Source organism: Lissotriton helveticus, chromosome 3_1, assembly GCF_964261635.1.
Source record: "Lissotriton helveticus chromosome 3_1, aLisHel1.1, whole genome shotgun sequence".
Taxonomy (NCBI): Eukaryota; Metazoa; Chordata; class Amphibia; order Caudata; family Salamandridae; genus Lissotriton; species Lissotriton helveticus.
The window spans coordinates 752,566,551-752,582,109 of NC_136061.1; positions in this window are offsets into that span (position 1 = coordinate 752,566,551).

The following is a 15,559-nucleotide window of genomic DNA, read 5'->3' on the forward strand; positions in this document are numbered from 1 at the left end:
TTAGTACTCGAGACCAAGTAATGAGATAGAGCGAATAGTGTGCGAGTGTTGTGCGTGGTTGCTCTTGATGGGATAAAACCAGACTGGTCAGGGAGGACCAGATTCGTCATAAGGGGTTGTAGTCTCACAGCCAGAATCTTGGCCAGGATCTTAGAGTCCACATTTATGAGTGATAGAGGACGATATGAGTCGCATCGCTCAGGGTCTTTGTTCCGTTTTAAGAGCGCAATTACCATGGCTTCCCTCAGGGTAGGTGGAAGTATATTTTTCTCAAAGGCGTCCCCAAACATTTCGACTAGCCGGGGGGCTAACAGGTCGGCGTACTGTTTGTAAAATTCACATGTGAACCCGACGGGTCCAGGGGCTTTGCCATTCAGCAGTGATTTAATTATCTCAGTGACTTCCTCCACTGTTATCGGGAGAGAGAGATATGCCCTCTGTGTATCTGAGAGCCATGCAATGGCCACGTCTTCCAGATATGTAAGGATGTCATCAGGGGAGGCAGTTGGTTGCGAGGTATACAGCGTGCTGTATGTTCCCACAAACCTCTGTAAAATGTCAGCTGGATCTGTGTAAAGTGAGCCTGTTTCATCCCTGATTTGTAGAATCGCCTGAGAACCGCGACCTCTGCAGATTTTGGCAGCTAGTCCCTTGCCCGGTCTGCCCCCTTCCCCATAAGCTCTAGCCTTGGGTCGTTTATGGACATATTTAATCTCGTCCTTGGCGAAAGTTTGATATTCAGTAAGCGTTTCCCGTATCTCTCCTAAAATCGATTGGTTTTGGGTTACTTCGTATTGGTGTTCTAATGATTTTAGCTGCGTCTCGCATCATGTCAATTGTGCCCTAATGTCGCGCAAGATCCCTACTGTGGTGCTTATGCAAACTCCTCTTATCGTCGCTTTGAAAGCTTCCCACAGCAGTCCTGAGACTTCCATTGAGCCCTCATTTAGTTGAAAGTATTCTTTAATCGCCGTGGCAATAGTGTCTGTATAGAGTGAGTCCGTTAGCGCCGTGGCATTAAACCTCCAGCTATAGGAAGGTGGCCTGTAGTGTGGCATGCGGAGGGTCAGCACTATTGGATTGTGGTCAGATAGAGATTTGAGTTTTTATATATAAGAAACCTGTGCACTGAAAATCCACCGACCGCAACAACATGTTGCATTATTCGAGTTTCCATCAGCCATCTCTAAAAAATCACCTACCCAAATCTCAACTGTTGAGAGTTAAAAGAATCACCTCGGATCCAACTGTCTTGGAAAACAGAATGGAGGAAATGATTAACCGCTTCAAAGCTAGAGAATACCCAGATGATCTCTTAGTAAAAACCAAAAAAGAGGTCAACAAAATACCCAGAGAGAAACTTCTACTACCTTCAAAAAAAGAAAAAGATGAAGACCGGATGGTCGTTGTCTCCAAATATTCCAATGCCAGCTCGAAGTACAAAAAGATCATCCTAAGACATTGGCCAATGTTACAGTTAGAGACAGACTTCAATAATATGTTTGAAGCCAAACTCATATTTGCTCACACAAGGGGCAAAAACCTAGGAGAAATTCTCAAACAACCGACAGAACAAATAGTGATCCATAAAGGCACCAGACCATGCAATAATTGCAATAATTGTCATAATGTAATTACAGGCAACAAACTATCACATCCTATGAAAGGTTACAACATCAACTTGAAAGTCACGGCTACATGCGATTCCACCAATTTAATTTACCTCCTCAAATGCCCGTGTGGGAAGGTATACGTGGGCAAGACGGAGCGCAAGTTAAAAACCCGTGTCAACGAACACAAATCGAACATTCGAACTAAAAATCTTAAATCGTCCATAGCATCACACTTTTTGGACTCTAACCATACCATAGCCCAACTGAAATTCATGGCACTGGAAATTGTCCCTAAATCGGAAGGAAGAGACAACAACAGGGCATTGCTACAAAGAGAAAACTTTTGGATTTACAAATTAAATTCGATCAAGCCCTTCGGTTTAAATGAACGGATCGAATTTTCGTGTTATTTGTAACAATGTTTACTATATATAATGCACCATGTGGGTGCATTTGTTCTGATCCCAAATCCACAGTGTGGTTTCATCACAGACGATTGTCAATTCACCATTTTACTAATTTACTATTTTACTAATTCAGTTTTGCCAGTTCTTTATTTTATTTTATTTTATTTCATACATTGTTTAGGCGCATCTCACTGTGTTCTTTATTGTTCGACATGTTTACCATTAGTCCACTTTCTGTTTTCATTAGTCGCGATCACGTGCCCTAGCACTAACCACTCACGGCCATTTATTTACTTTCACCGCATTTCCGGACTAACACGCCGATCTGCGGTCAGCGTTTCCAGAAACGCTGTGAACCCTGCTAGAAAAGTAAGTTTTGCACGCCACTTTAGAATTTCTGCATTGCTAGTATAGCACGCCTTTACCTTTGGGGTTTCACTTTCTCCGTATTGAGCAGTATTTCAAGTTAGTTCCATTACAAGCCACCGGTGAACCACGTTATTTTAACGCTCTGCCGAACTCACCCATTAGTTACCCTCAGATCTAGCATCGCGTAGCTGACACCATTTCTTTCACGTTACCTGGTGAACACTTGGAAATAAGGTTTTATCTTCACTATCACTATCATTTTACAATCACCGTCTTTTAATCTCAATTGACAATCAATTACCACCATATGACAGATATGTTCGTCTTTTGTTTGTATAGGCTCCCCGATGAAGGGCTGTTAGCCCGAAATGCATTGGAGCAGCAACATTAATATGGATTTTGAATATTAATATGCATTTGGCAGTGGATATTTTCTTTTGAAATGAAAATAATGAAAAACTGAAAAATGAAAAATGAAAATTAAACTCAGTTGAAAGAACTTATTTTCCATTGAATTTGTTGGAGGATTTCACCTGTTTTGAGTGCCTAAGGGATGTCATCAAAGTTCTTTTGATTGCACATTCCCCAGATAGAGATTTGGGCATGTGTTTAACATCTGTTGTCCATAACAGAGTTTCTGCAGATCCCAACCAGTAGTCAATACGGGACCAGCTGTTGTGCGCTGCCGACGTATGTGTGGATTCAGTGATCCCTGGATGTCTTGCTCTCCATATGTCATGTAGTTGCAAGTCAACCATTACATCGAGCATTTAAGTACGTGCTCTTTTGTGTGGCTCGGTCGATGTCCCTGATCTGTCCACTCTGTCATCTAGGGCCAAGTTTAGGTCTCCCCCCCATAATAGGGTGCAATCTGCCTTATCATGTAGATATTGCCATAATTCGTGATAAAAATCAGGGGCATCGGTGTTCGGCCCATATGTGTTTATAATCGTTACCCGGTGTCCCCTGAGCATGCCTGTCACCACAACGTATCTTCCCTGAGTGTCTGTGACGACGGCCCCAATTTTAAAATTCGTGCCTTTTTTTACCAGTATTGAGATCCCTCTAGAGTACGAAGAATATGTAGAGTTGTGAGTGGTTTCTGCCCACCTCTGGCCAATACGAGTAGGAGTGTGCGGAGCTATGTGGGTCTCTTGCAATAATGCAATGTCAATATGCCACCTATCCATGCACGCAAAGAGCTGTCGGACTTTCTTAAGATTGGCAAAACCGCGTTTGTTCCGTGCGAGCATGTTTAATGTAAGTCTACCGGGTAGGTTGTCTGTCAGAGTAGATATAGATAGCGAGTTATGGGCTCTGTAAATTTGTACATTGATTGTTCTCCTAGCGCATAGAACCAAGTGTGTGTATGTATACAGTGTGCAACATATATAAACAGTACATTTTGGGCTTCAGCAATGCCTCTCAAGTGCGCCGGACCAGTAACAAAAACATATCCCCCATCATCCCCCCACCCACATCAGCAGCCCAATTCTGCAGAAGCCATTTCCCCTCTTGAAACTTCGAAGAACTCATAAACCATGTGGGTTGTACCCATATAGGGGTCCGCCTAGGGTGCACCCTAGGCGGATAATTCACAAAACTTATAAAAAAACAGTAGTAACAAGAGTGTTGGAGTGTCAACATTGCCATCCCTTAGTACATAAAACAGTTTGTTTTAGCGGAGTGAAGTGCATAACACCCAGATACAATCTATGTCCCTCTCTCTTAGGCTGGTTGCTGCAAGTACCTTTGTTAATCTCGAGTGGGAGTCCACCAGTACCACAAAGTAGTAGTGTCCGATCCCAGCCTGATCTACCAGACTGTAAACCATCAATTCAGTGGCGTGCTAGTCTCCTTTGCAACATGTCATGATACCTTTTGCCGGCACATAGCTCTCGGGATGTATCAGCTCGTTGTAGAGCTCTTTCAGTGTCACCAGCCAACTTCGAGTGAAGCAGGGGTTCGTGCAGCTCACATCATTGGCACCAGCAAATGTAATATCCTCAAGTGTTCTGGTGGTATGGCCCAGTGCCTTAGCAGTTCTAAAGTTCACCATGAGGAGTTGCGTGCCGTATAGAAGCAATATCACAGTGCATAATTCACTGTACTCCCATGGAGTGGTGTCTTAGTGCAGGCATTTTATGCTAGCGAAGGACAATGAAAATGATATAGATAAGGAGAGTAGTTTACCAGGCAGTATGGGTGGCGTCGTATATTGTATGTCTATGTGTAGCATAGTTCAGCATCCACCGATATCCTCTTATGTGTATGTAAGGGCAACACTTACCACTGAAGGAGCAGTTTAGTACGGGCAGGCATTGTGGAAGAAGCGCAGACCCACCAGGTGTCCACAATACAGGTTGTGCCCATGTTGGCAGTCACGACCCAGGCGCTTCCATGTCTCCGTCATCTCAGTCCGAATCTTGCGCCTGGTCAGTTTGCTTCCGCTCCTTCCGCTGCGTGTTAATCTTCTTGACGAACTCTTGGGCTACCTTTGCAGTGGAGAGGATCGTTGGTTTGCCGTTCCAGGTGACTTTCAATCTGGCTGGATTCTGGAATCTGGCTGGATACAGCATCGCGTATTCCACCTGCATGCTTCTTAATTTAGCCTTGACATTTGTGAATTCTTTACGTGCTTGTTGCACTGCAACAGTATAGTCAGGGTAGAACTCCAGATTGTTATTTTGGTAGGTCACTTGTTTCTTCTCTCTCGCCATGCGCAGTATGTTATCGCGATCTCGATAGTTTAATATTCGAGCTACTATTGGCCTTGGCGGAGCTCCCCATGGTGGTTTAGGTGCCAGCGATCTGTGAGCGCGTTCCACTATGAATATTGGAGAAAGATGGTCTGCTCCAAAGATCTACCGACAAAGCGTTTCCACATACGCTTCCATACGGCCCGTATTTGTTGATTCTGGAACGCCAGCAATGCAGATATTGTTACGGCGTGATCGCGCCTCCAAATCTTCCGCTTTGTTTTTTATTACTTCCAACACCTTTTCCATACCATTGCATTCGGAAGTGCTCGTTCGTGCTTCATCTTCCACTGCCGACAGTCTATTCTCAGCTTCATCAAGCCTGCCACCTTGACGGACATCAATGGCAAACTTGACCACCTCACGGCACGTGAGGTGGTCAAGTTTGCCATTGATGTTTTGAAGGCTCGACTGAATCGCCTTTAGGATGGATTCCATGCCATTTTCCTGTGGGTTTTCAGCTTCCGTTTCGGTATCAGATTGATTAGCTTGGTTTCGTCCTGTCCTTCGTGGTTCAAATATCAGCTTGGGTTGTTGCTTGTCAGGCTTCCCCATTGCATACAGTGGCGTTAACAACACAACACTCCAGCAGCGGTGCAGGCGCGATGTATGCGTGAAGCTTTCTGTTGTGACACCTAAGTTTGTGGTCTATGTCACGTGTGAAGGTCGTCTTGCTCGTCCCTCAATAGCTGGGGAGGTCGACTGTTCCGTTTGTGCAGGTAGTGCCGGGAAGACGCGTAGAATTACGATAGGACGCTGCAGATGCATATCATAGTGAATGGCATCTTGGCGGGACGCAGTCACGGTGTACACCACATATGTCAGCAATCACAGCATTGTGCATATAAAAACCTGGGGATCCTGTGGCGCTGGATTTTGGTGCTTCATAACCAAACCACATGTGGCAGGGCTCGAATAGGCATCCAAGCGTTTCAATTTAGCATTTTCCTGTGCGTCATTCACAGCCATACACTTTTTCTAGGCCATAGCGCATAACATTGATCCGAGTTCTCAATTCTGTTCTGCTGTAGGCGCGCAAACATATGTTGCTCAAAATGGCCGCCACTAGTTTTCAAACTCAGCCCCAAAGTTATTGTACAGTGACATCACCTGCCCTCGTCGCCTCACTGGCCGCTCAGTGCAATGTCTACTGTGTGTATAGTACGGTAGTCCAGGAGTTCTATGCATCCACACTTGTCTTATGCTGGTAGTAGGGTGGGTCACAAGCGGCGGGCGTACAGCGCTATATAGTTGTTTAGTAGGCAGGGGAATTCACGCTTTCACCATGATGCACGTTCGCCTTCGTGGACGTTCACCGCCTTCGCGATCTTGTTGCGTGTATGCTGCAAAAGCTACCCTGGATAATGTTTAGCTCTGGGTACACCGGGCGCCGCCATTTTGTTGATTGCCCCTCGTTGTCAGCCTGTGTGAGCGGCAAGCCTTGACTGTAAAGGGCAAAGTTGCAGCCTGTAACTTCAGTCTCATGTCAAGGCAGCTGCTAAGTGTCTCTTGAGCAGTCGTGTCTACACACTGTGGTGATTTCCGCAGTCTTTGATGCCCTTATGAGCCGGTTACCAAATGCCAGTCCCTCAGTGCGTGATTAGCGCGATGTGAAAACTTTATGGTAGCGTCTGAGAAAACACAAGCGCTTCACATGATTTTCGCTATGGCAGCAATATCGCGTCTTGGAATGTGGCTCGTCAGTGCAGCACGGTACCTGTAGTGATCTTTGGGTTGGGAGCTCGGCAGGTCACTGTGTGGCGGCCGCCATCTTGTCGGCCCCTGCGCAGAGCAGTCAGCAGTGCCGATAGCTTATTCTCCGCAGTCCACCCGTTTCTTTAACATCCACGGCACATGTTCGATTCTTCACGCCTTCTGATGCCTGATTTTGTGTTCGGAGGCAATGTAGACGCACTCCGTGCGGTGCAGTTTAGCGGATTATGGATCCGTCCGGTGGAGCTGCCTCGCTAGCCAGCCATCCCGCAGTGCGCCCTCTAGCGCCCCCAAATCGCCAGATATCTTGAAGCGGTTAAGTCTGATTATCTTTCATCTGAAGATTGTGGAATGCTGGATGCACCGATTACATTAGGAGAAATTGTTGAAGCTATAGACTCGGTACCATCAGGGAAAGCTGTTGGGCCTGACTATCTACCTGACGAATTCTATAAAAGTTTTCAAATACAGTTGGCACCAATTATGCTTGAAATGTTTTGCTTGATACAAAGTGGTGAACCCTCACCTGTATCGTGGAGATATGCAAAGATTGCCATATTTATAAAATAAGGGAAGCTGGCTACGGATCTTGGTGCTTATCGGCCTATTACATTGAAAAACAACGATGTTAAGATCTACTCTAAGAACTTAGAAAATAGACTATCGACTGTAATCAAGAAAATGGTCCCCCCCCCCCAACAACATGGCTTTGTCCCTGGCCGGGAAACTATAGACCATATACGTAGGGCAATTACATTATTTGATTACACCAAGGTTACAGGAGACCCTATGGCCTTAATTTTACTAGATGCTGAAAAGGCATTTGATAGGGTCTCCTGGACTTTTTTATGGGCAGTTATGAAACACTATGGGATTGGGGAGGGCTTTTTAAAAGCAGTCCAGAGTATGTATCAGGATCCAATAGCCAAAATTGCACTCATGGGAACACAGTCAGAAGAAATGATTATAAGGCATGGCACAAGACAAGGGTGTCCTTGCTCTCCTTTATTGTTTGCGGTTTATATTGACCCTCTAATAAGATTGATTGAGGAGAATCAGATCATTCAGCCAATTTCAGTTTGAGGGGGAGACGTGAAAATTTTAGGATATGCAGATGACCTAGCAATCATTACATCTGCACCACATCAGGCTTTAGAGGAAATAAATCGTGCATATTCGCTATTTGGTTCGGTTTCCGGCTATTACTTGAATAGCAGTAAGACGCAAATAGTAATTAATGATAGGGTTAGGTTTGCAAATCAGCGAGTGGTGCCTAATGCTAGGTATCTAGGGGTTGAGATAAGGTCCAATCCAGAAACCATTGTGGAATTGAACCTTCAACCATTGCTACATAGTATTAAATCTGACTCTCAAAGAATGAACAATCTTTACTTAACATTAATTGGAAGATGTAATGTTATTAAAATGATTTTTCTTCCGAAAATGTTATATTTCTTTAGAGCCATTCCCTTGGACTTCAGTAAGATGTGGTTCCACAAATTTGAACAGGCAGTGTCATGGTTTTTATGGGCGGGGCAGCGCCTAAGACGCGCACTAAGATATATGATGCTGCCAAGAGACCGGGAAGGATGGTCCGTCCCCAACTTTGAAATATACTACTGGGCGATCTCGCTAAAGTATATGGGCGAGCTGGTGAATGGAGGTAATCCTGGTGGTTTTGAAACATCAATATACCAATTAATTTGTGGGGAAGAAGCAAGGGGTCTCTTAATGCGGCAGATAGATTTTGCATACTATAAGAGGGTTAAATTTAAGGTTTTGCTGGGAGCCTATAAAGTTTGGATTGCAATCAGGAAAAGATGTGAGATATGGCGGAATTGGCAAAATCGACTGACACGGGGGATTCTGGCACAGCGGAGGCTGGGAAGAGGGGGCCCAGGGAGGAGGCATTTTTGGCACTGCCCCAAACAGAAGAGAGGCACCTGGACTTCTGGGATCAGCAGAACACTCCCTGGCCTGATCGAAGGACTGCACATACGCCCATGAACAAGGTACAGGGGGGAGAGGTGGAGAGGGGGTCGCTATGCTAGACCTGATTGCTGGCTGTAAGCAACGCAAACCAGTGAAGGGTGGAAAGGGGGCAGGAGGGGGAGAGGGAGCAAAGGGCGAAATAGTGGCAGAAGCTGTTACCCCACAGGAAAACTCAGAGGCTATGGAGGGTGGAGATAACCAAACCCCCATAGTAGTAGAGCTTGAAGGTGGTAGCAGGACAAGATCTAGCTACTGTCTTAGGAACAGGCAGTTCTCCAAACAGAGCTTCCTCCCTCCCATAAAACAGACCGCGTTTCCTAGGAGTACAAAAAGGAAGCCGAGAGGGACTCCGAACCTTGAACGCCAGTCACAAAACATAAAAAGTAGAACAGCGAAGGAGAAAGATCTAGGGAAAGATCAGCCAGAACAAAAGATTAAAGTAACCCCCTCTCTAAGATCCTTTTTCAAAGTTCAACAGCTGGTCCAAGTGAGAGGTAACCACCCTGCCCCGCAAGACAAGAACAAATCCCTAGTCTCGAACCCAGTCACTATCCTAAAAATAAACCCCCTGCGAGAGTGGAGCTGAACATTACAGATTTAGACGATAAAGCTTGGGACATGAGTAAAGGGAAAGAGTCCCACGCAGACCCGCAAGTGGAGATATCAGGGAGGTCCATCATGACAGAACCTACTGAAACACCTACAGCTAACTCAGGGGGAGACCATCCTGCCCTAGAACATACCAAGAAGCTCATGGAAAAAATCATGGATAAAATGCTGGGGGAAATAAGAGAACATTTCGCAATCTCTGAGGCAAATCAAAATAAAATTCAGGAAGTATGTGAGAACCTAGACCAAAAACTCAATGAGCTAGGAGAAAGAGTGACTGCGGTCGAGTCAGCGGTAGAAGTTCTCAGTAAAAAAGTGGACACTAATCAAAAGGAGATAAGGTCGCTAAGAGACAGCGATAGAAGCATGAAGGAAAAACTCGAATCGCTAGAAAATCAAGCGAGAAAAAACAATTTAAGGGTACTGAACGTTCCAGAGAACTTGGATGGGACAGACATTAAAAAGTTTATTATCTCCCTCCTGAAAGAGTATTTCCCCTGGGCCAAAGAAGCTAATCGGATGGATGACATTCAGAGGGTCCACCGGGATCCCTTCGGAAAGAGCAAAGAGAGAAAGACACCAAGGAAAATCTTAATCAATTTTTAAACCTACACACTGAAAGAGAGAATCTTAAGCGAGGGCTTAAAAAATGGTACTCTAAAAAAAGACAACTGGTCTTTCAGAATTCGCTCCGACATGTCCAAAGCTACCCAGGATAGACAGTGGGAATTGGGGCAATTCATGCAAGAACTAAAGTCCCTTGGGGCCACAGTCCAAATGAAATTCCCTGCTGCTCTGAGGATCAGGTGGAGAAACAAAATGCACAACATCAGGGATCAACTGCGGACCGAGACATAAAAGTCAAGAAAGCTGAAACTTGCAAACCAGGCGAAGAATGGAGCTCAAAGAGGGCGAACAATACCGCCCAAAAAGAAGAAGGGAGGCTTCTTCAGGGTGGGTAACAATGAACCTCACAAAAAAGCACAAATACAAAACAAAAAGAGAGCACGGGTGGGGAGCAAACTGGGGAAAAAAATAGAAAAAATGTCCTCACTAATTAAAGTAAAAGGAGTACGCGGGGCCTATAAACACAAATCAACCTATACACAACGCAATATAAGAAAATGATGACAAACCCAAAAAAAAGTTCTCTCTTGGAATGTTAATGGTCTTAGAACTGCTAATAGAAGAAAAAGAATCCTTGAATACCTGAAGGAAGCCGAAAGCGAGGTAATCATACTACAAGAGACGCATTTTCTAAGTGCGGAGTGGGACCAAATAATGAAAAATCTCAGCTGGGTTGATGCCTATGTGTGCACTAATCAAGATTGCAATATCAAAGGTATAGCAATAATTTTTAAAAAATCACTCAAAGCTATGATTGAACACAAAGCAGTAGACAGCAAAGGAAGATGGGCTGTAACCAAAGTAAGAATAAATGATAACATATTTACTGTAGTAGGCTACTACGGTCCAAACTCGGACGACCTAAATCCCCTCCAAAGACTCTACACAGAACTTTTATCAACAACTCCTCCGATAATACTAGGGGGCGACTACAACATTATATTAGATCCCAAAATGGATAGGTCCCCCCCTAGTAGACACGCAAATTTACCTAAGATGAGGGAGTGGTTAGGTAACTACAAAAAAGATCTGGATCTGATGGGCTTGTGGAAAGAAAAGGGAGATAAAAGGGAGATAAAAGACAGCCCTTCACCTTTCATAACAAAAGACAGCCCTTCACCTTTCATAACAAAAAACTGGGTCACAGATCTAGAATTGATTACTTCTTATTAAATAGGAACCTACTAGGCAGCATTAGAAGCATTGAGCATCTGCCAGCTCACTTGTCTGACCACTCAGCAGTCCAACTAACTCTACAAATGACAAACAATAACGCACAACCCAGATGGACGGTTGACCGCACTATATTGTTAGACCCGCAGTCTACGGAAAAACTAACGACCGCTTCCGCTAATTTCTTTGAGGACAACCAAATTGCCACTTCAAAACAAACCACCTGGGACACATATAAGGCAGTTATTAGGGGGAAGCTATTAAGTATGGGAGCCTACAGATCCAGACTCATGAAGCAGGAAATTGGAAATATGGAAAAGACATAAAACTATTAGAGGCACAAATAGTGACAGGAAACACTCCAGATACCAAAGAAGTACTAGAAAAGAAAAAGCAAGAACTAAAAGAGAAACTAGTTGACCTCCTTGAGAACAAAGTGAGAAAAAAGTGGGAAGCCAGCAAATTATCAAATCATGAGTATGGGGAAGGATGCGGTAAAATGCTGGCATGGAAAACCAAGACAGACCAAACAAGAAATAAAATATCCGGCAGCATAACCAAACTGAACCAAGCTCTGAGGACTCCGTAATAATGCAGGAGTTCACAAACTTCTTTTCCAATCTATACAAGGAAGACACAAACCCCAAGGAGGAACAGATTGGAAACTATCTGGATATCCTGCCACTCCCACTACTATCGGAGGAGGAGAAAGAAGAGTTGAATGGTGAAATCAAAATTGAAGAAGTAAGAGCTGTGATAAAGGGTCTGAAAAGAGGGAAAGCTGCCGGCTTTGGCGCCTTACCTAATGAATTCTATTTAGCCCTGAGGGAAACCGTGGCTCCTCCAATACCAGAGCTATTAAATATAATTTATAAGGACCAGGATAAAATTCCTGACTCATGGAACGATGCGACCATCAGCATCATCCTAAAACCTGGAAAAAACACAAAAGTCTGTGAATCCTACAGACCTATCTCATTGCTGAACTGCGACTACAAAATCTTTATGCAGGTCATGGCAAGGAGGTTAGCCTCGGTAATGACAAAACTGATCAACCCTGACCAAAAGGGTTTCGTGAAGGGAAGGCAAATACAAGAGATAACCCACGAACTTTTTGCGGCAATAGATATAGCCACCTGCGAAAAAGTACCTCTAACTATAACCACTTTCGACGCAGCCAAAGCTTTCGACAGAGTCAGCTGGTCATTTCTGAATAAGGTCATCAGCAAATATACTCTAGGGGAAAGCTTTGGTCATATGGTGGTGGAAATCTACAAAAGGCCAAGAGCGAAGATACTAGTCAATGGGAGCCTTACCGAGAATATTGAAATACAAAGAGGAACAAGGCAAGGATGCCCACTGTCACCGCTACTGTTCAATCTTTATATTGAGCCATTAGCATGCTCTCTCAGAAATCACAGCTCAATAACACCCTTTAAACATCAAGATTGGTCCAAAAAAGTGGCCTTATACGCGGATGACCTGATGGTCTTTACGGAAAACTTTCAAAACTCTACAGCAGCAATAGAAGATACAATAATTAACTTTGGCAGTGTGTCTGGTTATCTGACAAATCAAGCAAAAACTGAGTCTATGAGTTGGAACACGCACCCCAATACCCCATACACTAAAGACAAAATAAAATATCTGGGGATTAACCTGGTTAAAGACCTAGAAAAAGTGCCCCAGATAAATCTCAACAGAATCGCCGGAGAAACTAGGAGACTCCTCAAAGTATGGGATGGGCTACCTTTAAGCTTCCTGGGAAGATCCAATATAATAAAAATGTCCATTGTACCCAAATTTACCTACCTTTTTAATACTATACCTTTGGAATTCAAGAGAGACGCATTGAAGAAAATCCAGGGAGAAATAAAGAGTTTTATTTGGTCATGTAAAGGAACAAGAATCGCTTGGAGTAAACTAAGGAGGAGAAAAGAGCAAGGGGAATTAGCCAGTCCTGACCTATTTGAATACTACAGGGCATTCCAATTTAAAAACATGAGACCTCTTTTAAAGAAGTATCAATCTTACCCCGATTTCCTACAAAACATGACAGGTAGAACAGATCATTTTTTATATAAATTTGGTCACCCAAAATTCTTCAAAAAGATAAAACTAAAGATCCTAAACAACGCAGCAAAATGATGGTACCAAATCAGAAGCACAATAAATATACCATACTACAGCACTATGGCCCCTATATGGGAATCTCCAGACACACCTGACTGCTTAAAAGACTCTTTGGCCTTACCGCTGAAAGCAGCAAGAATCGAAAATTGGGGTCAACTGATGGCAGAAAATTCCATAACTACTGGGATCAACTATCCATATTTTCCAATTCAACCTTATCCAAATTTAAATACTATCAACTTGTCAGCTGGGCCAAATCAATAACTGAGGAAAAAAAGGGAAACGAGGATCTAGAGAAAGAAATGACGAAAGCCGCACCGATGAAAAAAGAAATATCTAGGTGGTATTGGGCTCTCATTACAGCCGGGGAAGAAGACTTCTTGATCCCAGAAACAGTCTGGAGGAAAGATATACCAGAGCTAGACTTACAAAATATATGGCTAAGATCCCTAGAAAAGTGCTGGTCTACCATAAAACCAGCCGCCTTGAAGAGGAACCACCTATTTACAATACACAGGGCCTATTGGACCCCAAAAAGGTTATCAAAGTTTAAGGGAGCTAACATAAAGGCCTGCCCCAAATGCGGAATGGAGAAGGCGAATGATCTTCACATGTTCCAGGAATGCCCCTTCCTCGACTCTTTCTGGTAGGAGTCGGTAAGACAATAAGCACGGTATTGGGAAAACCAATAGATATAAGTATAACTCTGATTATCTTTGGGATTTACATCACTAATGATCTGGGTAAGTTAACAAAAATACAGGAAAGCCTGTTGTTTGTATTGATACTGCTAGCAAGGAGAGCGATATGCATAAACTGAGTTAAACCAGTACCACCATTACATGCGAACTGGCTGAACTCCATAATAAAAATAAACAAACTTGATAGGAAAGGAAAACCCAGTAAAAAGCTAAACTTCTGGGAAATCTGGGAACAGTATTTTCAACCAGGCACTTAATGCATTTGTGTGGTCCCGGAAAACAAAATCCAATGATTAAAGCGGTGACAATAATTCAGACGGGAATCATTCCCGCCGAGTAGCCAGGAAGGCTAGCTCCCCCAAAAGTAAACGGAATTATTAATTATGATAAAGGATAAAGGAGACCCCTGATTGAAACAACCGCTAAAGGGATACTCTCCACCCTAGGTCGGCTAACATGGGGCAGTGAAAGCACAAAATGTTGTAGCAAAAGGCTCCCGCCAACTCCTTACACATATAATCGCAAAATGAGGATAAAAAAAAAAAAGAAAAAGAGGTAGGGCGGCTCCATTTGTATTCTCCCTTAGCTAATAATCCCTTGCTCCCAGGTATTTTTTGTGATAGCTATTTTAGGATATGGTCAGAGAGGGGGATTAACTATATAGGGGATCTTGTATCCAGTACTGAATTGCTTTCTTTTGATGCTGATAAAGAGAATGTTGGCATTGAAAATAGAGATTTTTTTAAGTATTTACAAATACGCAATTTTTTGACCAGAACCTTTTTTAATAGGAATCGAATCCCGTTATTAGATCTGATTAAGAACAACCAATTTTTGACATCTGCTGTATGTAGATTAATTAATGAGAGAATGGGAGATGATCTTGCTAGACATTTTGATAGATGGCAAACTAGTGTTCAAGCAGGACAGGGGGAGTGTGAGGACTCCCTTATGTTCAGTCAAACAACATGAATTTCCGCCAGTGTTCAGATGCAATGTTTTAAAACCTGGTGTAATCTCTATGTAAAACCGACACGTATTCTTCGTTGGGGGGGGGGGCACTTCAGGGATACACTGTGCACGGTGTAGGCTGGCAGACGTGGATAGCACTCATTGTTTGCTACTTGCCCCATCCTTTCGGAAGTATTTCTTAAAATTGAGCAACGATTACAATCCATTATGGGCTATTTAGTGTCTTTGACCCCCCAGGTCATATGTTGGGGGTTTCTAATCAAGTCATGGTAGAAAGCAATAGGAAATTTGTTTTTATCGCAATGACTGTATTCCGCTTGTGTGTGGCCACGGGATGGCTCGATCCATATCCCCCTTCAGAACATGTTTGGTTCAGTAAATTACTATCTATATATAAATGGGAGACTGCTGTGTATTAAAAAAGAGGGAGGCGGGCAAGGGAAAAGGGAGAAAGACTGTGTCAGTCCCTAACTAACTGGCTAAGTAAGGAT